Raw genomic sequence first — 26,230 nt, forward strand, 5'->3', positions numbered from 1 at the left:
CTGTAGGATTGTCAGAGGTATTCGATGTATTAGTTAATCCAAGAGGTAAGACCTTCCGCAAGCATTTTTCTTGACAATTCTCTCCCCACGAAACTATCTCCCCTGATTCCCAATTAATAATAGGGTTGTGTCTCCTCAGCCAGGAGTACCCCAGGACTATGGGAATAGACGGAGAAGAAATGAGCATTAAGGATATATCCTCTTTATGCAGGATGCCAACAGTCAAGTTAATCGGTATGGTCTCATGGAAAATAACAGGCTCAAGTAACGGTCTACCATCGATGGCCTCGACAGCCAGAGGTGTCTCTTTTAACTGGGATGGAATAGCATGCTTGGCAGCAAAACCCTGATCTATAAAGCTCTCAGCAGCTCCAGAATCGATTAGTGCCATAGTCTTAACTACTCCCTTCTCCCACTTTAAAGAAACGGGTAACACAAGCCTGAGCTCCTTGTAGTTGTGAATAGAGGACAAAGTAGAAACACCCAAGGCCTGTCCTCTAGAGGAACTTAGGTGCGAGCGTTTCCCGAACGATTGGGACAATTTAGGCGTAAATGACCCCTGACTCCACAATACATACATAAACCCTCCCTTCTCCTGTACTGTCTCTCCCTTTCAGTGAGATGAGTACTGCCTATCTGCATAGGTTCAGGAATACGTAAGTCTTCGAACTCAGAGATTTGAAAGGTAGGCGCTAGTTTAAAGGAGGGTCTACGGGTCCTATCTCGAGTGTTCTGCCTCTCTCTTAAGCGTTCATCAATACGAGATATAAAAGAAATTAAATCCTCCAAATTTTCAGGGAGTTCTCTAGTAGCGACCTCGTCAAGAATTAGATCTGATAACCCATTCAGAAACACATCTATATAAGCCTGTTCGTTCCACTTAACTTCTGCCGCCAAGGATCTGAACTCTAGTGCATAATCCACAAGTGTTCGATTGTCCTGTTTAAGGCGCAACATTAATCTAGCTGCATTGACCTTTCTGCCAGGAGGGTCAAAAGTTCTTCTAAACGCAGCTACAAAGGCATTATAATTATAGACTAGTGGATTATCATTCTCCCATAAAGGATTGGCCCATCTCAAAGCTTTTTCAATGAGTAGAGTAATAATAAATCCAACCTTTGCTCTATCTGTAGGATAAGAGCGGGGTTGTAATTCGAAATGGATGCTAATCTGGTTTAGAAAGCCACGACACTTCTCCGGTGACCCGCCATAACGTACTGGTGGGGTAATACGGGAAGAAGCACCTACAGTGGCTACCTCTAGACCTGAGACTGCAGGAGAGATAGAAGGAGTACGTGTCTCCTCAGGTGGATTACTAGCACGAGACAAAAGTGCCTGTAGTGCCAAAGCCATCTGATCCATCCTATGCTCCATGGCGTCAAACCTGGGATCCGAAGAACCAAGCTGACTGTTTGTACCTGCAGGATCCATTGGCCCTGTCGTAATGTCAGGATCGGGACAGGGATCCAACACGCAGAGTACAAAGAGTGGAAAGGTACGTATACCGGGCCTTAGAATGGCCGGACTAACGTACCGAGAGTAAAGAATAGTCAGAGACAAGCCGAGGTCGAGGGAACGAGAAGACAGATAAGCGAGAGACAAGCCGGGTCAAGGGATAACAGAGAAGCAGGGTAGTACAACGAGCCGAGTCAAAACCAATAGAGCAAACTAGAATACCAGAGCACTGAGTGACTAGACAAGCTAGAACCACGACAGGGCAATGAGCTGAAGTAAGGAGTAAGCTTAAATACCCTGGCTCTGGATGGAAATCACGCCTCTGACAAGTACCGATTGGATATCGGACACTTGAGTGACAGATTGCTCGTGATAGCGTCATGACGTCACGTATTGAGCGTCCTGCTAGAAAAGGACGTGGATTCCTCGCGGCCGGTGTTTAAGTGACTGGATGAACCGCGAGGAACGGAGGAAACAGCTCGCCTGGACGGATAAACCACCAAGTCTCTACCTCCCTTAGAGGTAGAGGCCTCAGGTACCCTGACACCCAGGCCCCGATGGCCTGCCGACCTCGTACCTGCGTAAATTTAAAAACATACTGCTACCACACTTACTGCAGGGCCTCAACTCCCTGTTGGAAGCTGGCAGGTTCCCTGTAGACACATTACACGCAACGGTAATACCCAAGGATGGTAAGGACCCCACTGACTGCGGGAGTTATAGACCAATATCTCTACTCAATGCAGATCTAAAACTATTCGCCAAGACCATGGTCCTGAGACTCTCCCGCATACTCCCCGCGTTGATCCACCCGGACCAGGTGGGCTTTGTCCCCGGCAGAGAGGCCCGGGACAATACTATCTGAGCCCTCAACCTGATCCACTCCGCCCGGTCGACCAACAAAAATCTGGTGCTGGTCTCCACGGACGCAGAAAAGGCCTTCGACCGGGTGGACTGGAAGTACCTAGAAGCCACCCTGCGTCATATGCAATTCGGACCCAACATCCGCTCATGGATCCTGGCGTTATATACTACCCCCACGGCACGTATCCGGATCAACGGAGCGCTCTCGGCCCCGTTCAACATACGCAACGGCACCAGGCAGTGCTGTCCCCTGTCCCCCCTCCTGTTCGCCCTCACCCTGGAGCCTTTCCTGGAGGCGGTCAGACGGGACGGGGGTATTACGGGGTACAACCTGCACCGCGTGGAGCATAAGGTGGCGGCTTACGCCGACGACATGCTGTTTTTTATAGACAACCCCATAGTGTCATTCCCCAACCTGTTGCGGGCCTTCAGGGAGTTTGGAGACATCTCCAATCTCAAGTTGAACATGACTAAATCAGAGGCCCTACCGATTTCACTCACAGCGGAGGGGATCGCACACCTACACACACAATTCCGTTTTTCATGGTGCACCGATAAGCTCAAATACCTCGGGATATGGCTACCCACTAATCTGACCCTTCTGTACCAGTTAAACTTCCTCCCCATTCTTTCGGTCCTACAGAATGACCTCCGGCGCTGGAAGGGCCTCTATGTCTCCTGGTTCGGCCGGATAAACGTTGTCAAAATGAATGTGCTACCTCGCCTGCTATTTTTGTTCCAAGCGGTCCCCATTACACTACCTCAAACCTTTTTCCAAACGATCTCCGCGGCGGTTCGAAACTTCGTATGGAACGGGAAAAAGAGCAGGGTGAGCTCTGCCGAAATGGTTACGGCCGAAAGCCGTCCTCGACCGTTCCGAGTGACGAACCCACAGACCCACCAGAGGGTCGACTCCCTCCCCTCCACCGATACGACTTTCTACCACTCAGTGTTCCATTCAAGCTCACATGAACCAGTAATGGACACTTCATACATGAGCTACTTAGTAGTGGCCCTGTATCCCTGCGAAGACGACACGTAGTATAACAACTAAAACATAGAAGGACCTCCACGTTACTGATGGGAATTAAAGGGGTGAGACGAGAAGTCAAGATGGAGTAAGATAGGATAAAGTTACGCGTAGCACCGTAAGAGTATAACTTGGTAACACTAAACAGTACACATGATTCTAGATAGCCTGATTTGTCTTACAGCAGTCTTAAACAAGAGTTCAACAACGTCCTACCATCCCGAATGTATTAGGGGTTAACAAATTATGTATGGCGGTTGTGAATATTCCGCGCATTCAGTATCTTACTAGCTAAAATTATCTACCCTGGATTATCCTATGTATACCTGTTAGAAGTTTGGTGAAATGTACTATTGTCATGCTATTGCCTGTTATTGTTATAATACATCTTGCTATGACAACCAAAATAAAGATTGTCAAAAAATAAAATAAAAAAAAATGTAGATATGTTTAACACTTTTTAATGCACCTTCTGGTTTACACTTGCTCAGCGACGGCAGCCATCTTTAACCCTCTTTGGTCACAAGCATCACTGATTTGCTAAAACTATGCATAATTGAAATGTTGGGACTGTTCCAGGATGATGTCATGATGTGTGAATGCAATATACTAGCTTATAAGTATCTGCACATTTTTGGTCAACTAAACTGTGCTCTAAAGAAAAAAAAATACTTGTGTACTATCCCAAATCTCTATGCACGTTTAAAGAGTTTGTTTTTTAGTATCACTTCAATGCATATTTAAGTGTAAACTCACCTACCAGGTCAAGGCAAACCTCTTAGGTGAGTCCTACACTAACAATTCATGTTGCTATCTTCAGTTATAAAGGTAAAATCTCTAATGAGACAGAGGGGTATTTTTCTAAACCCCTGCACACTTAATAACCTTTAATAGGATACACATGGGGTGGGCCGCACCACTGTAACATGGCTGTGTAATTCAAAAGCAAATACAAAAATAATTAAAAATTAAGCCCTGCGCTCAAACTCCCTCTACTCTTCTCGAGTTGTCAGCAATAACTATAGTACATATGTGCCCCAATATATACAATAAAATTTTTTTTTTTTAAAACACAGAAAAATAAGCTACTTACAAATGTTTTTCTTTTGTTTTGATTGTATTATTGGGGGTGATGTGTACTATAGTCATTGCTGTAACCCAGGAGTAGTGGGAGTTTGAGCGCAGGGCATAATTTTCTATGTTTGTATATGCTGTGCTTCTGATATATTTTTCTTAAAGAAACACTATAGTCACCTAAATTACTTTAGCTAAATAAAGCAGTTTTACTGTATAGATCATTCCCCTGCAATTTCACTGCTCAATTCACTGTCATTTAGGAGTTAAATCACTTTGTTTCTGTTTATGCAGCCCTAGCCACACACCCCTGGCTATGATTGACAGAGCCTGCATGAAAAAAAAAACTGGTTTCACTTTCAAACAGATGTAATTTACCTTAAACATTTCGTCTGTGAAGCCTTCCTCTGAGGCCCCCCAGAGGAAGGCTACACAGCCGAAACGTTGGGGTTTCATTTCTCCTGCTCTTGGTCAGTATACCTTTTTTAATGGGTTTTTGCATTTAGCACTTTACTTACATTGTGGTTTTGGTACTATATACTAGTTTAGCACTATACTATGTACTTTCTCTCTGCTATAATGATATCTTGTTGTATTTTCTATGCATGAATAAATACTTTTTTTTTATGCGAAACCGTGGTGTGCCTTGGGATCATTTCTTATTTTTGATTGCTAAGTATACACCAGAATAACCTAACTGAAAAGCAATATTCAATATAGATTTTTTAGTCTAAAAAACTTAATTCTTTATCAATTCTCTAGTTTGTAGTTTAGTAAATTGCTTCAATTGTATTAGGCTTAAACACTGAAAAAAACCAGCTCGGAATGTCAGTAAAGTGATGGTCAACATATTTGTGAAAGATAAACCTATTGCCAAAATAAAAAAAACATTTCAGTGAGACTTGATATAACTTAACATACCCGAGAATAGTCAGAAAACTAGCCGAGGTCAGGAACACAGAACGAGACACAGCGATAAGGAAAAGCAAAAGTCAAGTTTACCAGGAATCAGGGAAGTCAAAACAAAGTCAAAATCAAAAAACAGAAAAACACGAACAGTTACACACTCTCAGAAACCATCTAAAGGAAACCACGACAGGGCAATGAGCTAAGGAATAAGTGAGTTTAAATAACGCTCTTGCAAATCTGATTGGCTGTACCTAGCCCTTGACACCAAAACGTGCGTGTGCGTCTTTTGCGTGACGTCATCCGCACGTCAACGTCGTCTTTACCGTGGACGGATGTGGGGCTATATAATTGCGTGCGTCCGCAGCGGCCGGCGTGCACCGACATACCGCACAAGCCAGGCATCATGGTACAAGACCGCTGAGCGGCACTCCCCTCGATCTTCGGAAGGTAATTATCTCCGTTTTTGCCACATGAATACGAAGGATACATGACATGAGTTTAAGCACTTTCTACACACAATTTAACCCCTTAAGGACCAAACTTCTGGAATAAAAGGGAATCATGACATGTCACACATGTCATGTGTCCTTAAGGGGTTAAAGGAAGGGTTACTCCAAGAAGTGTTTTGAAGTGATCATGGTTCCTTGAGTCTGTATGTGCAGCTTTTTGCTATGAAATTCTGCCGCCTTTGCTACCAGAAGTGTAACTCCACCTCTGTGATGTAATTGGGGTGTCATCAGCTAGCCTGGAACAAGAGTTCTGGGCTTGCCAATGTTAGTTCTATGCATATTGGAGTCTGATGTCATCATGCACAGCATGCTGGCGACAGGCATCTAATAGTGACATAACCCCTCCCACCTATGTCCTAACCTCAGTCAGTTCTCCAACTACATTACTCCCCCTCCAGCAAGGGGGAATGGGTCAGCAGACGACAATCAGGCAGAGGGGAGAACTTGGCCTTGGCGCTGGAACAGAGGTAAGTTTTAACTTTAGTTTTGTTTTGTTTTGTTTCTTAAAATTTGGTGGAAGGGACCAAGTTAGGATGAGGTACTCTAACAAAAATGTTTTATTAAAACACAGTTTTTTGGTTGGATTAACCATTAATATAACTAAAAGTAAGGAAATAGTAGCATAATATTTTTTATTAAGTGTTCTTGCATAGCAAGACCACTTAATATTATCTCACATACAGTTGCAAGAAAAAGTATGTGAACCCTTTGGAATGATATGGATTTCTGCACAAATTGGTCATAAAATGTGATCTGATCATCATCTAAGTCACAACAATAGACAATCACAGTCTGCTTAAACTAATAACACACAAAGAATGAAATGTTGCCATGTTTTTATTGAACACCCCATGCAAACATTCACAGTGCAGGTGGAAAAAGTATGTGAACCCTTGGATTTAATAACTGGTTGAACCTCCTTTGGCAGCAATAACTTCAACCAAACGTTTCCTGTAGTTGCAGATCAGACATGCACAACGGTCAGGAGTAATTCTTGACCATTCCTCTTTACAGAACTGTTTCAGTTCAGCAATATTCTTGGATGTCTGGTGTGAATCGCTTTCTTGAGGTCATGCCACAACATCTCAATCGGGTTGAGGTCAGGACTCTGACTGGGCCACTTCAGAAGGCGTATTTTCTTCTGTTTAAGCCATTCTGTTGTTGATTTACTTCTATGCTTTGGGTCATTGTCCTGTTGCAACACCCATCTTCTGTTGAGCTTCAGCTGTTAGACAGATGGCCTTAAGTTCTCCTGCAAAATGTCTTGATAAACTTGGGAATTCATTTTTCCTTCGATGATAGCAATCCGTCCAGGCCCTGACGCAGCAAAGCAGCCCCAAACCATGATTCCCCCACCACCATACTTCACAGTTGGGATGAGGTTTTGATGTTGGTGTGCTGTGCCTCTTTTTCGCCACACATAGTGTTGTGTGTTTCTTCCAAACAACTCAACTTTGGTTTCATCTATCCACAGAATATTTGCCAGTACTGCTGTGGAACATCCAGGTGCTCTTGTGCAAACTGTAAACGTGCAGCAATGTTTTGTTTGGACAGCAGTGGCTTCCTCTGTGGAATCCTCCCATGAAATCCATTCTTGTTTAGTGTTTTACGTATTGTAGATTCGCTAACAGGGATGTTAGCATTTGCCATTGACTTTTGTAAGTATTTAGCTGACACTCCAGGATTCTTCTTCACCTCATTGAGCAGTCTGCGCTGTGCTCTTGCAGTCATCTTTACAGGACGGCCACTCCTACGGAGAGTAGCAGCAGTGCTGAACTTTCTCCATTTATAGACAATTTGTCTTACCGTGGACTGGTGAACAGCAAGGTTTTTGGAGATACTTTTATAACCCTTTCCAGCTTTATGCAATTCAACAATTCTTAATCGTAGGTCTTCTGAGAGCTCTTTTGTGCGAGGCATCATTCACATCAGGCAATGCTTCTTGTGAAAAGCAAACCCAGAACTGGTGTGTGTTTTTTATAGGGCAGGGCGGCTGTAACCAACACCTCCAATCTCATCTCATTGATTGGACTCCAGTTGGCTGACATCTCACTCCAATTAGCTCTTGGAGATGTCATTAGTCTAACGGTTCACATACTTTTTCCACCTTCCATTGCAACTGTATATATTATTCTTATTCTTATTATAGCCAAATTTACCACCCAAACTCCTCCCACAGTATTACACTACATAGACAGTAATATGCGGATTGTTCCCGATTGGTGTGCTATTACTTTGTGGAACGTTTTGCTGAATGATTTACAAAATATCGTCGTTTTTGTGGCGAAATTGGTCCCATAGGAATGAATAGTGAAATGTTCAAAACTAGAGTGGGAGCTGACAAAAGCTGAAAAATCAGGACATGATTTCTAAACTGCCACCACTCCCCCATTTTCAAGCCCACCTACACAAATATTTTATCAAAACGTTCAGCTATCCCTGCTGCCACTAAACTAAGCCATAGTCCTGATCAGGGGCGGGTTGGGCTGGGGGGCAGGGAGGCAATTGCCCCCCAGGCCACCCTAAATTCTTTTAAGACCGGCCGCTGCAGGGCCGGCCCTTTGAATGCTGCAGCCGCCTGAGCGCTTTGTAAAGAGCCTCAGGCGGCTGCAGTTGCTTCTCCCCTTCCCCTTCTGTGTAGCGTGGCTGAGCTGCTCTCCGGTCCACGGTGCCCTGTCGGAGTGATAGGAAGATGCACGCTCAGTGTGCACTTCCTGTCAGTCTTGCCGGGTACAGGAAACAGAAACTCCTGTTCCGCACGGAGTTTCTGTTTCCTGTACCTGGCCGGACTGACAGGAAGTGCACACTGAGCGTGCACCTTCCTATCACTCCGGCCGGGCACCGTGGACTGGAGAGGAGCTCGGCGACGCTACAGGGGAGGGGAGTTGAGAGGAGAGGTAAGAAGAAGGAGGGAAGGGGGGGTAATAAGAGAGTGGGGGGAGTAAGGGGAGGGGGGAGTAAGAAGGAGAAGGGGGGAGTAAGAAGAGGGAGGGGGAGTAAGAAGAGGGGGAGGGGGGAGTAAGAAGAGGGGGAGGGAGGAGTAAGAAGAGGGAGGGGGAGTAAGAAGAGGTGGAGGGGGGAGTAAGAAGAGGTGGAGGGGGGAGTAAGAAGAGGGGAGGGGGGAGTAAGAAGGAGGGGAGATAAGAAAAAGAGGGGGATAAGCAGTAGAAGGGGAGTAAGAAAAAGAGGGGGGAGTAAGAAGAAGAAGAGTGGGGGTAAGAAGAAGAAGAGTGGGGGTAAGAAGAAGAAGGGGGAGTAAGAAGAAGAGGGGGGAGTAAGAAGAAGAAGGGGGAGTAAGAAGGGGGGAGTAAGAATGGGGGGGAGTAAGAAGAGGGGGGAGTAAGAAGGAGGGGAGATAAGAAAAAGAGGGGGGTAAGAAGAAGAAGGGGGGAGTAAGAAGAAGAAGGGGGGTAAGAAGAAGAAGGGGGGATAAGAAGAAGAAGGGGGGATAAGAAGAAGAAGGGGTAAGAAGAAGAAGGGGGAGTAAGAAGAAGAGGGGGGAGTAAGAAGAAGAGGGGGTAAGAAGAAGAAGGAGGGAGTAAGAAGAAGGGGGTAAGAAGAAGAAGGGGGTAAGAAGAAGAAGAGGGGGGGTAAGAAGAAGTTGGAGGGAGTAAGAAGAAGTAGGAGGGGGTAAGAAGAAGAAGGGGGTAAGAAGAAGGGGGAGCAATAAGAAGAAGGGGGAGTAATAGGAAGAAGGGGGGAGTAAGAAGAACACAGGGAGGAGGGGGGTAAGAAGAACACGGGGGTGAGGAGAACACATGGAGGGGGGAGTGAGAAGAACACAGAGAGGGTGGCGGGGGGATGAGAAGAGCACAGGGAGGGTGGGTGAGTGTGAGAAGAGACCGCTAGGGGGAGGGTGGGGGAGAGGAGACACCACTAAGGGGCAGGGGAGAGCTCTAAGGGACAGAAGGGACAGCTCTATAGGACAGGGGGCAAGACAGGGAGCTCTTTAACACTACGTGCACACACACACACACACAATGCATCCCTATACATACACAGAAACACAACATGCTTCCCTTACACAGAGAAACACACAATGCATTCATTACACACACTCACAATGCAACCCTTACACACAAAGACAATGCATCCTTTGCACACATACACAGAAACACACAATGCAAACCCTTACACACACATGCAAACACACACACTGCTTTTCTTACATACACACAGAAACACAATGCATCTCTTACACTCAATGCACACACATACAGACACACACCTTGCATCCCTTATGCATACAAACACAGATTCACACAATGCATCCCTTACACACAACCAGAAACACACAATACATCCCTTATACACAAATACACACTGCTTCCACTACACACAAACACACTACATCACCTACACAAACTGGTATCCCTATACACTACATACCATAAGCACACATATTAAATCCTCTACAATAACACATAACACATCCCCTACACACTCCACTCCTGGTGAGCGAACTCATGGATGGGTGGAACATATAAGTGGACTTATGAGTGGGCTTTATGGGCATACTCACTGTCAGGCCCTGGGGCCCAGACCTTAAGCTGTGTAACGGGCCCCAAAAAATGGAGCTACTTCCAATTCTCCCAGAACATTGAATTTGGGGTGGGGCATTGTGATGTCACATGGGGGGGGGCGGCAAATTTTTCTTTTGTCTAGGGCGGCAAAAATCCTTGCACCGTCTCTGATCCTGGGCAGGTGCACCAGTCTACTGGTGACCCACAGGAGGGGAGTGCACTGATTGCGCTGCACTCTCCTCCTGCCCAGACCCGTCTTTACCGCAGTGCAAGTGCCCTCTGCCCCTAATTTACGGTGGCTCACACTCACAACAAGCAGTGCCTGGAGCCCTTTGCAGAGACAGGAACAAAGAGGTTCTGAGGCAGCTGGCTGTCCTACAAGCATTACATTAAACAGCTGTTCCCCATGCAGCCACTGGTGGCGCTGTGCTGGGAGAATGTGATTACTCTTCACTTCCTCCCAGCCTACAGAGCAGCGCATGGGAGAGAGAGAGGAGGAGGCATGATTTAATCTTACAACAAATCCACTAAGCAAATCTTTTTAATTTTGGGGGGATCAGCTCTGTTTCCACAGTTTATTGGTGTTTACTCTGATGTCTGTATTAATATTGAGGGATTTCTAAGTAGTAACATCAGTGTGCGTCAGCAGGGCCAGCCGTTGGGGTGTGCAAGCTGTGCGGTCACGCAGGGTGCCATGACAACAGAGGCGCCCGGTGGCCAACACAGCTCACAAGTTGGGTACACCAGCATATTCAATTTAAACTATTCACTGGTGGTCCACTGGTGCGCACCAGCAGTAGGTGCAGTCAGATCCTATCCTCTCCCTCGTGGTTCCTGCGCTCAGTTAGTGAGTCAGAGCACAGGCTCAGAGATTCTCAGCCTGTGCTCTGACAACATTGAAAGTCAGAGCCGTGACGGAGCGGGTATGGCAAAGAGCTACTGATTAGCATAACATCAATATCCGTTATAAAACCAGGAAAAGGTGGGCATGGATGGTGAACTGATTTGGTGGTGCAATGGGCCACTTGACTGGTTTTGCCCCCCCAGGCCTAAGGTTGCCAGCCCTCCCCTGGTCCTGATAGTTTTCACAATATGACCATTTGTTTGCAACTCACACGTTGGTGGAATGTTCGAGGGATTTGAAAGATTTGAAAGCTCTTCTCTGCCCTAGCTGTAGAGTGAGGAAGCCACACTCCAACCTTTCCACAGTTACTCAAGCCACTCCAACCAGTTACTCCGCCCACTCCAGTTGTAGACTACTGGTGGAGGCAAGAACACTTCACACAATTTCCTTAGAAATTGTAGCTTTTCTAGTTAAACATTGCATTTACATTACCTTGTTTTTTTTAATCTAAACAACATAGACAGGTTTATACAGAATATCTAACAATGAACAGTCTCTTCTTTTTTAATTTTGAAATTCTTGTCTTGACTTCACACAGTTATTTTCCCCAGTAGTAGATTGTGCTCAGTGTGTGAGAACTATAATCTTTTAAATGGTAGTGATTTTATCTGAATAAGCCTGGCTCCTGCAGTGTTTGCTGATTCATTACTTTGTATCAGCTAACAGAAGGTCCTTTCTCCACCTTTAAGACTTCAAAGAAGTTAGATTACAATCAAACAGCCCTTGAGTGGTCACTTAACCCTTGTTCAGCGTAATAACTACAGAATAGCAGGGCCGGTGCAAGGATTTTTAGCTACACAGGCAACGATGCATTTTGCCACCCACCTTCCCCCAACCCGCAAAAAAAGTGCATCTTCATCTGTGTGTCTTGTAACCGCCCCCCCCCTTTTGAATTTCTTACTTTCTTACCCTCTTTACTGTTTCATATTCCCTCTTTTGAATGTATTATCCCTCTTTAGTGCCTCCAGTTTGTCTCTTAATTACACCCATCCCCTTTTTGTGTCTCTTACCCCCAGCCCCTTTCTTAGTTTTTTTCTCCACCACAGTCCCTCTATGTGGCTATTTCTCCCTTTAGTCCATTTTGTGTGTCCCTCCCCTCCAGATCCCTTTGTGTGTCTTACACGATCATAGAGGCACACAGACATTGTTTTTCAGGCACACAATCAAACAATGTCATACAGGTACACTGTCATACAAACACAGACATAATCATACAGAGACATACAGACAGAGAGATACAGGCAGTCACACGGAGACATACAGGCAGAGACATGCACACATACAGAGACATACACACACAGAGGTACAGAGACATGCAGGCATACAGAGGCATACAGGCATACAGAAACATACATACAAAGACGTAAAGGCATGCAGATACATACATACATACATACAGACGCATACACATACATGCGTACTAAGGCATACATACATACATGTATACAGAGACATACATACAAAGACAGACATGCACACAGAGACATCCATACAATACATACATACATGCACACAGAGACATCCATACATACATGCACACAGAGACATACATATATACAGGCACACTGAGACATACATACATACATACATGCACAGATACATACATACAATACATACATAAATGCACACAGAGACACATACAATACATAGACAAATGCACACAGAGACACATACAATACATGCACACAGAGACATACACACAATACATGCACAGAGAGGCATACATACATACAGGCACACAGAGAATTACATACATACATACATACAGGCACGCAGAGACATACATACATACATACATGCACAGAGACATACATACAATACATACACAAATGCACACAGAGACATACACACAATACATACATACATGCACACAGAGACATACATACAATACATACATACATGCACACAGAGACATACATACAATACATACACACACAGACAGTCACAATTACATACCTACTGTACATACAGGTCCTTGAGGTGCATGCTGACAGGTGACCGGCTCTGTGGAGTCCTGCCTTGCAGCCCAGCCCTATCACTGGGCGCCAGCCGCGCTGTGTGGTACACAGGGAGCAGGGATACGATGTCATTCATATCCCCGCCCCCTCCACACAGCCTGCGGCAGACACCAGTGAAGGAGGCTCCTCGGGCGGCAGTAAGCTGGGCGGGTGGTAAGAGTCTGGGCTGAACGGAGGCGCTTGCGCTCGGCTTAATAAAGTAGCCGGCTGGAGTGGAGCACAGAGCGCTTCCCTCCAGCCGGACAGCCTGACATTGCGCCCCCACGGCCGGTGTGCCCTAAGGCGGCCTCCTGGGCCTACTTATGGTAGCGACGGCCCTGCAGAATAGCACAACGAAATAAGATACAACAAAAATAGTTTTTAAATCAGTCTTCTAGAATACATGTTTATACTTTTACAACCTAAGATCAACCTACAATAAGGTTGGGGTGTTCCTGTTTTGTCCTCTCTAACATATTTTCCTATTTGAAACATAATGTATTGTTTAACTTGATCAACTAGTGGTCTGCTTGACTTAAATTGGGCCTCACTTGGAGTATTGTACCCAGTACTGGAGACCGTATCTCCAGAAGGATACTGATACCTTAGAGAGAATTCAGAGAAGGGTTACTAAACTGGTTTATGGATTGCAGGATAAAACTTACACGGAAAGGTTAAAGGAACTTAACATGTATAGCTTGAAGGAAAGACGAGACGGGGGATATGATAGAAACCTTTAAATACATAAAGTGAATCAACAGAGTAAAGGAGGAGACTATATTTAAAAGAAGAAAAACTACCACAACAAGAGGACATAGTCTTAAATTAGAGGGGCAATTGTTTAAAAATAATATCAGGAAGTATTACTTTACTGAGAGGGTAGTGGATGCATGGAATAGCCTTCCAGCTGACGTGGTAGACGTTAACACAGTAAAGGAGTTTAAGCATGCGAGGGATAGGCATAAGGCTATCCTAACTATAAGATAAGGCCAGGGACTAATGAAAGTATTTAGAAAATTGGGCAGACTAGATGGGCTGAATGGTTCTTATCTGCCGTCACATTCTATGTTTCTATCACATAAAAACAATACATTAGATATCATTTCATATCAATCATGTTATGACAGCAGTGGTCCTGTCATTTTATTTCCTGCACTGTAAAACAAGTTTTGTAGTAGGGTTAAATCTATCTCTGGTGGCTGTCTCCCTGTCCAGAACACGAGGCGCTTCCTGCTCTATAACTGAGTCAAACTCGCTCCTGGACTCAAATTCTTCTAATAGCGCCATTTGATTGGAGGAAAGCGGCGTTCTCTATGCGAAGCTTTGGATTGGAGGAGATTGCGGAAGGCGTCAGCAGGCATGTAATCATTCTTTAACTTCCATTTTTTAATACCAGACGGGGGTTGGTAAGAAGGGAAACTATATTCCCGAAAAGAAAAAAACATTTATTTTCGAGTCTATAGGTTTCAGTCAAGAAAAGATCTGTATGTTGAGTAAATGTTTTTTTATCGTTTTTTTTAAAGTTATATAAAATAATATTTTTTTTTTTTAAACTGGCTCAATTCAATGAAATAAAAAAGCTGTAAAAAAATACCCATCTAAATCTAATTCATAAGAAATGATACCATAGTTATTATGGAAAAACAGGTGCAATTTTTGGGCAAAATGATAAATGTTAATGTTCTACTAGTTTCCAGCGTGATTGCTTCTTAATTTGCATTTTGATCCAAAACATAACCTATCTTTGCCTTGGTAAATATAGCCTATTGTGGCAAACATGTTCAGAAAAAGTGATTACAGCTCCTTTAAATAATGCAAGTATGAAAAATAAAGTTAGCATATTTTTTCAGATTAAAGTGCGTAAGGATTTTAGGTAGGCTGGCAGCCAAACCACATGTTTTTCCATGTTTTGCTTTCTCAGGTTAAATGTCCTCTTTAATAACAACAGTCATTAAATATAGCTCTGTTTTATTTGTCAGACTTCATGACCTCTAATTGCATGTCTAGTAATTAATAACAGTGCAGCATAAGTAAGTTTCAACTTACAAAGCCAAGCAGGAGCCCGAGAGTGCTCGGATATATATAGAGAAATTCAATGAACATTGCTTAAACAGTCTCTTAAACCTTTCTGTGCCAGAGGTGAGCAATGCAAAGCCTTGACTACAATCGTGGCACGCAAAGCATTGAATGGACTGTTACACATTATATGACATATTGTATGGCATTATTTATTATGATGATAATTGTGTCTCTATATTAAACTACCGAATTGTAACCCCAGAGAGTTGCATGAAGATTCTATGTCTGCCTTCATCTTGGCTAAGTTAACATGCCTATTGGCAAACATCCATAGACATAACAATTCCTGGAATTATGGTCGCCATCCGGTGTTCTGTTGGCTAGACAAATCAAGCACGTTAGATCCAATTAGTGTCATGGTAAAGGTTGGTAACCCAACACACATAACTTGAACCAGCACCTAACCTCTATAGAATTAATAGGACAGGGACTTATTACCACATTTAAATGGTTATTGTAACCCTTTAAAAAAAAAAAACAAAAAAAAACACTTTTTTTTTTTTACATTTTACCCTTTCCCCTCGACTGTCCCATTTTAATTCTCTCATTCCGATTGTATGTCCCACAAGAGTATCATACAAGTTTGACGATCGTACGGCTCACCCAGAGGGACATAACGTTATTGGATAAAGGCGACTTGAAAAAAAAACGCCCCCACAAAGTGATTTCTATAAATAAATTTGGCCAATTTGGTGAACGACACTGACATTTTATCCGAGTGGAAAGGGTTAAAATGTGCTACTGTAAATTATTCATTAGGTCCCTCTGCTTATAAACCTGCAAAAGAAGTTTTAAACTAACGTGGAAAACAGCGCCGGCGAAGCTCTCCTCTCTGGATTTCACACCTTGTTCGACATCACAGCCTCCCTCTTCATGGTCCAATTAAATACTTGGTTGGAGTAATCTTTTAAAGTAACATTATACCATTAGGAATATAAACATGTTTTCCTAACGCTTAAGTGTTCCACAACCGATCTAGGTGTCCAGTTTTACTTACCTTACCTCCCGCGGCATACTGTTCTACTCACTACTGTTCCACCTCTTTGGCTGAGATCCAGTTCAATATCCCCAAAGCGTAAGTGGGCATCAAAAACTACGAGATCCCGTATCTCTTACATTAAAATGAAGACACAGGGATGCTGTATTATAAAAAAAGACATGGAAAGACAGCATCCAGTGTCAGAATAGCCACAATAGGGGGGCGGGGCCAAGCCAGCAAACTGAGCAGACGTATGTAAACTGGGCTCCTGCCTTACTTATCGATACCACACAGATACTTGCTAAAAATCGAGAAACTAAGCAAACTACAACAGGGGTGACCCGGGGATCAGCCCAATATCTGTAACAAGCGATTTGGTGACCGGGAACCCAAGGTGGAGAGCTCCGGCCTACTGCTGGCGGGACCGGGGAGAGACGGCCGCTCTCCTCTCACAAGCGGTAGAGACACAGACCCACCAATGCCCTGCTCCCCCCCCTGGACCGACGGGGGTCATCCCGGTCCAGCCCTGAGGGGCAACCTCTCTGCCCGGACTCCAGGGGTGGAACCCAGCGAGCAGCAAGAAACGGCGCAGCCAGGCAAGATGGCCGACGTCACGTGTGCTCGAAGCACAGAGAAAACTGACCTCGAGGCCAAAATGGATGAGCTTTTCGCCAGGTTTTGGAGGAAGATAGCAATCTGGGAGCAACAGGCTAAAACACACAATCTGGCAACCCCACCTGACAGCAAACTAAAGGGCCCCTGCCACAGCCGCGCTAACAAGCACCCGACAACATCTCAAAGATGGTGCCGCAGACGGAGGCCTCTCCAGCATGCACGCAAACACCCACGACCGAGCCACATGGCAAGGCCAGCTCGAATGGGCCCAAGGGCCCCCACTAGACCCAGCAGACGGCTGAGAACCACGACGCAACCTCCAGCCAGCGGGCCAGCCTCACAGCACCGAGCACAGCCACCGCCAAAAAGTGCCTCAGTGACCCAGACAAAGAGACCACCCACCGTCAACATCGGCACAGATATTCATGGCGACAGGCAGCTGAGAACACCAATGGCATCCACACTGTTCCACCTTGCTCGATCCCAGCAGGACTCTCAAACGCCCGCAAAGTTCTCTCCCAAGCGGGGTATAGGCTGACAGGGCACCCATACTCCTGTCAGGTGCAGAAGCACCTGAATAGAGCCTCTGCCGCTCAGGACGCTACCCAGACCCTACAACAGCCTCCACAACCGAGCTGGACTTGACACTTGAGTAACCCTCACTGCCTGAATATGTTTTATATCCTATGCTTCTCCCTTCAATACTTTACTTTGTTTTTTCACACTAATAATCTCCTTATTGTACCATATTAAGTTCACCATACGAGGCCATGTCCCCATGAGGCCTGTCGCCTGCCACTCACATATTGCTAAACCTGTTGCCAGACACTTCCTTAAGTACCTCTACCATTCTTATACTCTTGTCTCATTAAGCATGTACCATATCACAGTATTCCCATCATTATTCACATCTGAGCGACTCACACATCACCACTACACTCGCACGCTTAAACGCACAGGTCATACATGTAACATTAAAGTACTAACTAACATATTGAAGATGTGTACAGAAACTTCTTGTATTTTTTCGTTAATATAAAAAATGTGCTGACGCAGCAAAATGAAGTATTAATCCTAGCAGACCCATGCCTTACGTAACCTGATTCATTGTAATGTTTGCATGTTCTTGCACTTGTTGTTGTGACGATGCAGGAGAATTTGTTCAATGACGCACAATAAAAATAAAGAATTTAAAAAAAAAAGAATAGCCACAATAATGGCTAGAGGATGAGGTGGGGTTGGGCAAGAATGTTGGAATGCCACACAGGCCCCCAGGAAGATCAGAAAAGAACAGACACCGCAACAATTACTAGTTAGGGGTTTTTATTGTTTAACCAACAATTTTCTTCTCTTAAAACCACAATTCCCAGTAAAACGGTAGTGGAAAATGGGTATCAAAACCCCATTGTTATTTATGAAGAAACAACAGGAAGTTATGAAAAATTACCTGTTCTAGAGGATTATTAAAAAAAAAAAAAAAAAAAAAATTATACAAAAAGGATGGATGGGTGTCTTTCTTCAGTAGAAAATATTGACTTGTACAATAATCGGTGCAGTCTCTATCCAGCCTACGTGATTCATGAAATGAACAGTCTAATAAAACTGAAATCACAAGACTTTCCATTCCAAAGTCTACATGTGTAAAACACTTTATCTTGGAATGTTAAGTCTCTATTTAGGCACCCAAAGCAGTTTTTAATTAATGAAAAGATATCTAAAACACTAAAAACCCATTTTCATTGCTGAATAAAACTTGATACATGGAATTATGTTATTATTTATATAGCGTCAACAAATTCCGCAGCGCTTTACAATGGGTGGACGAACAGACATGTAGTTGTAACCAGACAAGTTGGACACACAGGAACAGAGGGGTTGAGGGCCCTGCTCAATTAGCTTACATGCTAGAGGGAGTGTGGTAAAATGACACAAAAAGGTAAGGATAGTATTAGACTAGTGACAGTTGCATAACCTTCTTTGCATCTGTCTTCTTTATCAACCTATGATATGAGCCCTAAAACATGTAAATATGAGTTAAGTGGAAAAAGCAAAGCACACAAGAGGCACTGCTTACAATGACAACGAATAGAGCACATCAACAATAAATTCCACTTACGGCCTAATCTCTGAGCTCCTCCGTGCCCGCCCTGCAAATCGCTAGAAAGCTGCCCCAAACGCAATTATGGGGAAACACACAAAGACCGGGGGCACCCCCAAACCATCGGGCACCCGCCCACCGGCAATCCAGGCGTCGGTCAGGCAATATATGACCGCACAGCCGGACCCATCGTCCCAGGCCTCTGCTGAGGCCTTCCTGTTGTCAGGATCATCAGTGGGTTTTACACAATATTGTGTATTTGGGTCTGGCTGGGATCGAACCTGAGTTGCCTGCATCCCAGTCAGGATCCTTACATTGGGCTCCACGCATCTTTGACTGTTTCTACATGTTCTCGGTATCCTGTAGTCTGAGCCTGTTTGCCTGGGATTTGCACACCTGTTCCTGGTTCCATGATTATTGGCTGAGTCTTCCTATTTAAACCCCGCAAGTCTGGTCCTCGTTGTCAGATCGTGTTTCCTGTTCCGTTTGGTTTCACTGCTGTTTATCTGACTCCTGGTTTTGATCTCCTGCTCGTCTACTGTTTTTGCCTGATTGCCGCCAGCCCTGACTTCTGATTCTGTTACCGACTACTCTTCTGGATTTCCCTTGTCTGTACTGCGTTCCAGGAAGCACTGGTTATTTCAGCCCCAGTGCACTGTGTCACACCCTTGGGGATTTCTGTCCTGAGTCCCCTCGGTCTGTGCCGAATTGCAAAGGGTGCCTTAACTCTGCCTGCCGGACTCCCACTCCAGGTAAGATCCCTGACAGTACGATCTGACCAATGGAGTCTGCAGAGTTGAGGATTACCATTGCAGCCATGACCCAGCAAGTTTCCCAGCTCACCCAGGCGTTGCAGGGCTTACAGCAGGAGCTGGCTTCCCTTAAAGGGAGAGTAACCTATGACTCTGGACTATCTGAACCGCTGGTTGCTCTACCTGAGAAATTTTCTGGGATCCGGTCTAAGTTTGACACCTTCAAGGTTGACTGCGAGGTCCTGTTTTTCTTGAGACCACTTACCTCTGCCACAGATGCCATTAAAGTGAGGACAGCAATTACCTTATTGTCGGGGCACCTTAAGATTTGGGCCCACCAATTGTTACTCACCAAAAGCCCAGTCCTGGATTCCTGGGAGTCCTTTATTCGGTCCCTGGGGCTACAATGCAACAAGACACAAAAGTCCTATGTACAGAGAACACCTACTGTAGCTTCCCATATATTGCAACCCGGACTGGAAATGGTTTACACTACTCCTTTCACTCGGAATGATGTTACTACTAACCCTACCACTCCCAAGTCTCCTGAAATGCCTGAAACATCCTATACATCTGGCAGCGAGGCGGAAGAATCCATGGAGATTGGACTGGTTAGGTGCCGTCAGTCATCTCAAGAAAGGGCAAGAAGGGTGGCGCATGGACTGTGTTTTTACTGTGGGGAGAGAGGGCATTTAATCTCCTTTTGTCCCATTCGTCCTTCTAGGCCTCGGGTTCTCCGTCTGGGTACTACTCCGGCATATCCTATGAGACCTGTCTGCCAACATGCTGCCTGTCCTTGCTTGACCACTTTGAACAATCCTCCGTCTTCTACAGTTGTTGCTCCTGAGGATGTGCTGGAATCAGTTACGAAAGAACCCGAGATCGCTATTTCCACTAAAGAGTCTGCTTCTAGGAAGGCAAGCACCACAACCACTACAAGTCCTATCAAGGAAGTCCCTCCTGCTGGTTGTACCTATGCCTCTAATGGGACTCTAGTCCGGAAGGAGCACTTGGAAGTTTTTGAAAAGGCCCTAATAGCTATGACCTCCACTCCTACAAGTACTACTAAAACCAAGAAAACTAAAAAGTAACCTCCTGGCTCGTACTTGCCTTCCTCTTCTCGCCTACGGCGTCTTTGAAGGGGGGGTAATGTCAGGATCATCAGTGGGTTTTACACAATATTGTGTATTTGGGTCTGGCTGGGATCGAACCTGAGTTGCCTGCATCCCAGTCAGGATCCTTACATTGGGCTCCACGCATCTTTGACTGTTTCTACATGTTCTCGGTATCCTGTAGTCTGAGCCTGTTTGCCTGGGATTTGCACACCTGTTCCTGGTTCCATGATTATTGGCTGAGTCTTCCTATTTAAACCCCGCAAGTCTGGTCCTCATTGTCAGATCGTGTTTCCTGTTCCGTTTGGTTTCACTGCTGTTTATCTGACTCCTGGTTTTGATCTCCTGCTCGTCTACTGTTTTCGCCTGATTGCCGCCAGCCCTGACTTCTGATTCTGTTACCGGCTACTCTTCTGGATTTCCCTTGTCTGTACTGCGTTCCAGGAAGCACTGGTTATTTCAGCCCCAGTGCACTGTGTCACACCCTTGGGGATTTCTGTCCTGAGTCCCCTCGGTCTGTGCCGAATTGCAAAGGGTGCCTTAACTCTGCCTGCCGGACTCCCACTCCAGGTAAGATCCCTGACACCTGTACTCGGAGGCCTCATCCATTAGCCCGAGCTCCCAGGGCGGCGAGGCCGGCAGGGAGACCCCAGAACATCCACCGGTGGATTGGATGGCCCTGCTGAGAGCACTGCCCACCAAGACTGACCTGACCCAAGCCACATCAGCCCTCCATGCCTCGATCCGGGCTGACCTCCAACTGATGAGAGCAGACATGCAAGGTATGGCGGACCGCATGGCACGACTGGAAGCAGAACATGACAACCTCACTGCTACCCATACAAACACAGAGTCCACGCTCCACAGTCACACTGCCCACATGCAAGCCATGGCACGCCACATCGAAGACCTCGACAATAGGGGCCGCAGAAACAACCTGCAGATCAGGGGCCTACCCGAAGGCGAGGAATCCCCAACCCAGCTCACTGACACGCTCACCGCCCTATTTAATGACCTCCTGGGCCGTCCTGCGGACTCACCGATCGATTATGTCTGAGCCCACAGGGCGCTAAGACCCAGGGGCCCGGAGGGGGCACCACCGAGAGACGTCATCTGCTGTCTAACCATATTCTCCCTCAAAGAGGACATACTTCAGGCGGCACGCAATATGGGGACCATCACGCATGAAGAGCACCCTATCGATCTATGCCCAGCCACATTAGGCTACTGCAGGGTTTTGAAACCCCTCACCCGGGCCCTGACGGCACAGAAGGTGAGATACCGGTGGACTTTCCCAACCGGCCTAACGGCTAACACACCTAGCGGTCCCATGCCGGTACGCAACCAACAAGACCTGCAGGATCTCACCGAAGAGCTCCACCTACCGCCCTTAAACATGGCATGGCCCGACCCGCTAGACTTCTACACTGGCCCACCCAGGCAGGCACAGGACACCCCACTGCCACGAAGGAGAACCAGATCCAGAATGGAGACGGTACGACCAGCTGGTAACCCACGTTGAGGTCCGCAGCACCGGAGAGACTCTGAGCCCCATCGATCACGGTAACTGTTTATAGACTATAATCTGATCTGGGGCCTACTATACTGCACCCCACTAAACACACCGAACTGCCGGACTCCCCCATTTTTGTCTCACTCTTGGGTGGGGGGCACGAACGGGGGGCTAGTCAACCCAGCGGCCTGTGCACCACAAACGCCTACAATATGCTCCGCACACCACATCGGCAGGGGACATGCCCCTAGCAGGCCGGGCCGCCATTAGGGGAATGACACTGCCATACCACCCAACACGGGCCGCTGAGACAAAGAAACTTGGGACCGCTGATGCATCCTGAGACCGCCGGTAACAGAGACACCGAGTCCTAGCCGGAAGGCCCAACCTCTTCCAACAAGGACGCTACCGGGACTTTGGGATGGGGAAGGGAGGACAAGTGAGGGACACAGCCACCATACAAACACTTGCCACTTAGGCACAAGACCACAACACAACACTCCACCTAACACGACACGCCTCGAAGCTCACACCCCCACAGGGCACACAAGGCCTGACACCTGGTTCGCACGACACACACAGACTTCAAGACACCCCACTCACACGATCACTACTATTCCAGGGGCTAGAGTACTCTTTGGGCGGGGCGGGTAGGGGGACATTGGAGGGGCCTTCCGCGTGGGAGTTTTTGTCACCGCTACCGGTGCCCCCGCGAGGAGACGCCCCATCTTCTTCTCCTTTTTTCTCTCTGAATCGGGACCCTGGAGAGGGACCGAGTATACCCGAGAGACATTCTGTATTAAGTAGGCCACGTTCCCACTTGGCCGGGGTGTTCAGGAAAAAGGCAAGGGGACTCGACCGGACCGCTCAACACGGACGGGACGACTCCACCTCTGCCTATACCCGAGCCATTTACTCTGCATTTCATTGTTCATTGTTTATTGTTTGACTTGTGTTTATTTTGTCTCTGCACTTACTCCTAGGCACTAAAAGTTCGTCTGCGGTGCCCGCGAGGGGACTCGGGAAGGGGCCCCACCAGAAACCACCTGTCCAGGTAACACTCTCCTCTCACACCCCTGAGACGCGCCTCCCCTGAGCCCACCCGGCACTTGGGACGCGACACGGCCCACGGGCCCACCACCTACCCACCCCAACTACCCTCGACCGGAGAACCTATCAGGGCTACACCATGCAGACCCCGAAACCACCGACAAGGGCAGACATCAACATTCTCTCTATTAATGCTAAAGGCCTTAACCAACCCGAAAAACGATCACAGGCGCTCCGCCAATTCCACAGCCAAAGAGCCCACATAGTGTTCATACAGGAAACCCATTTCAAAGAGGGCCTGACCCCTAGACTGACTGACAAAAGGTTCGCCCAATGCTTTCTCAGCAACAACCCCATAGGGAAATCCAAAGGAACGGCCATACTTTTCCACAAATCCCTACACTTTGCACCTACAGCAACCCTGAAAGATGACTGGGGAAGATTTATATGTGTTAAGGGAACGATAGCCGACCGTACATACACGCTAGCCAACCTGTACGCCCCAATCACCGGACAACACCGCTTCATGACTAAGACGTTGAAAGCTATCATGGGGTTTACAGAAGGTTGTTTGATCCTGGGGGGAGACCTTAACGTAGCCCTACAACCGACCCTAGACACATCTGCGGGCACCTCGACGATACCCCGACACGTGTTAGCCACCATCAACAAAACCCTTAGGGACCAACACCTGATAGACTGCTGGAGAGCGACACACCCTGACGATAGGGACTTTACTTTCTACTCCAACCCAAACAAGACGTACTCTAGACTGGACTACTTTTTCATGCAACATTACTACCTGACAGATGTCAAGACGGTGAACATAGGCACCGCGACATGGTCGGACCACGCACCACTTACCATGACGTTGACATCGCCCCTCTACAAACCGACGTGCAGTAACTGGAGGCTAAACGAAGCCCTACTTAGCGACCTGATAGTGACCACGGAAACCCGAACCAAACTCACCCAATACTTCGCAGACAACGCTACCCCTGACGTGACACCCCTCTGCGTGTGGGAGGCCCACAAATGCGTTATACGGGGCTACTTTATAGCCAAAGGCACAGCCATGAAAAGGGAAAAGGCAGCTAGACTGGCGGCCATAATCGCGGACATACAGGTGGTGGAGGCCAGACACAAACTAACCAGTCTCCATAGTGATGGGGCCAGAATACTGACACTGCGCAGGGAGCTGGCCTCCATCATGAACACAAACTACCAAAGGGCACACCTGCGCTCCAAAGCTTTCTTCCATACACACGCCAACAAATGCGGCGCCTTGTTGGCCCGCATGATTGCCAAGAAGAGAGCAGACTCATACATCCCTAAAATCCGCGACAAAGACGGGCGACTAAAACACCTCCCTGGGGACATGGCAGCGGCTATACGGGAATACTACGCAGGGCTCTACGCCATACACCCTGACAGGGAGCCACCACGTTTGGGGGACGACCTGCCTGAGACCAGACAATACCTACACACACGCATTCACAAACGCCTCCCCCGAGACGCCACGATTGCCCTAGACGAACCGATCGCACCACACGAACTTGCCTGGGCCATTAAAACGTCGAAACAGGGCAAATGCCCGGGCCCTGACGGCCTACCCACTAGGTACTATAAAAAATTTGCAGACGTATTATCCCCGCACCTCCTGACTGTCCTCAACGCCCTTCGAGACGGAACTAGACTACCCACACAGACTCTGGCGGCCAACATCTCCCTAATCCCAAAAGAAGGCAAAAACCCGGAAAACTGCAAGCTACAGACCTATCTCCCTGCTAAATTGTGACCTCAAACTCTTCACAAAAATCCTAGCCCGCAGACTACAAGACTACCTCCCTGACCTCATACATAGAGACCAAACAGGATTCACACCTCAGAGGGAAGCACGGGACAACACCATTCGAACACTCAACCTAATCCACACGGCACAGTACAGAAAGGAGGGCCTCCTCTTGCTCTCCACAGACGCAGAGAAGGCCTTCAATCGCATAGATTGGGGCTTCATGCTAGCTGTACTAGAGGCAATAGGCCTGGGCCCACATATGATGTGTTGGATTAGAGCCCTGTACTCTACGCCCACAGCAAGGGTATGTGTGAACGGGTCGTTCACGAACCCGTTCCCCATTCGGAACGGCACGAGACAGGGATGCCCTTTGTCCCCCCTACTGTTCGTGCTGGCACTAGAGCCTTTCCTTAACTCTGTCCGAGACAACCCGACCATCCGAGGGCTACAAGTAGGGCAGACGAGACACGTAGTGGCCGCCTTTGCGGATGATCTGCTGTTTTACGTCACCCAGCCCGAAACATCCATGCCCGCAATCATGGAAGAGTTCCGACTCTACGGTCAACTCTCTAACTTCAAAATCAACTTCACAAAGTCCTCAGTGCTGAATGTCTCGATCCACCCCAGCAGAGCAGATGCCCTGAAACACACTCTCCCATTCCAATGGTCAGACACTACCATAAAATACCTAGGCACCACCATACTGAGGGACCTGACACACCTCTACACCGCTAACTTTCAACCACTCCTGACCACCATACGCAGAGACCTGGAGGAATGGACCAAGGTCCATCTCTCCTGGTTTGGCCGCATTGGAGTACTGAAGATGAACATCCTACCCAGGGTGCTCTATCTGTTCCAGACACTCCCAATCCACATACCCGAGGCTTTTTTCTCAACACTGCGCTCCATGGCCCTCAGATTTACATGGCACAACCTGCAGGCACTGGTCAAACACGACACACTCACGCT

This window comes from Pelobates fuscus, chromosome 7 (assembly GCF_036172605.1).
Source record: "Pelobates fuscus isolate aPelFus1 chromosome 7, aPelFus1.pri, whole genome shotgun sequence".
In the NCBI taxonomy this organism is placed as follows: domain Eukaryota; kingdom Metazoa; phylum Chordata; class Amphibia; order Anura; family Pelobatidae; genus Pelobates; species Pelobates fuscus.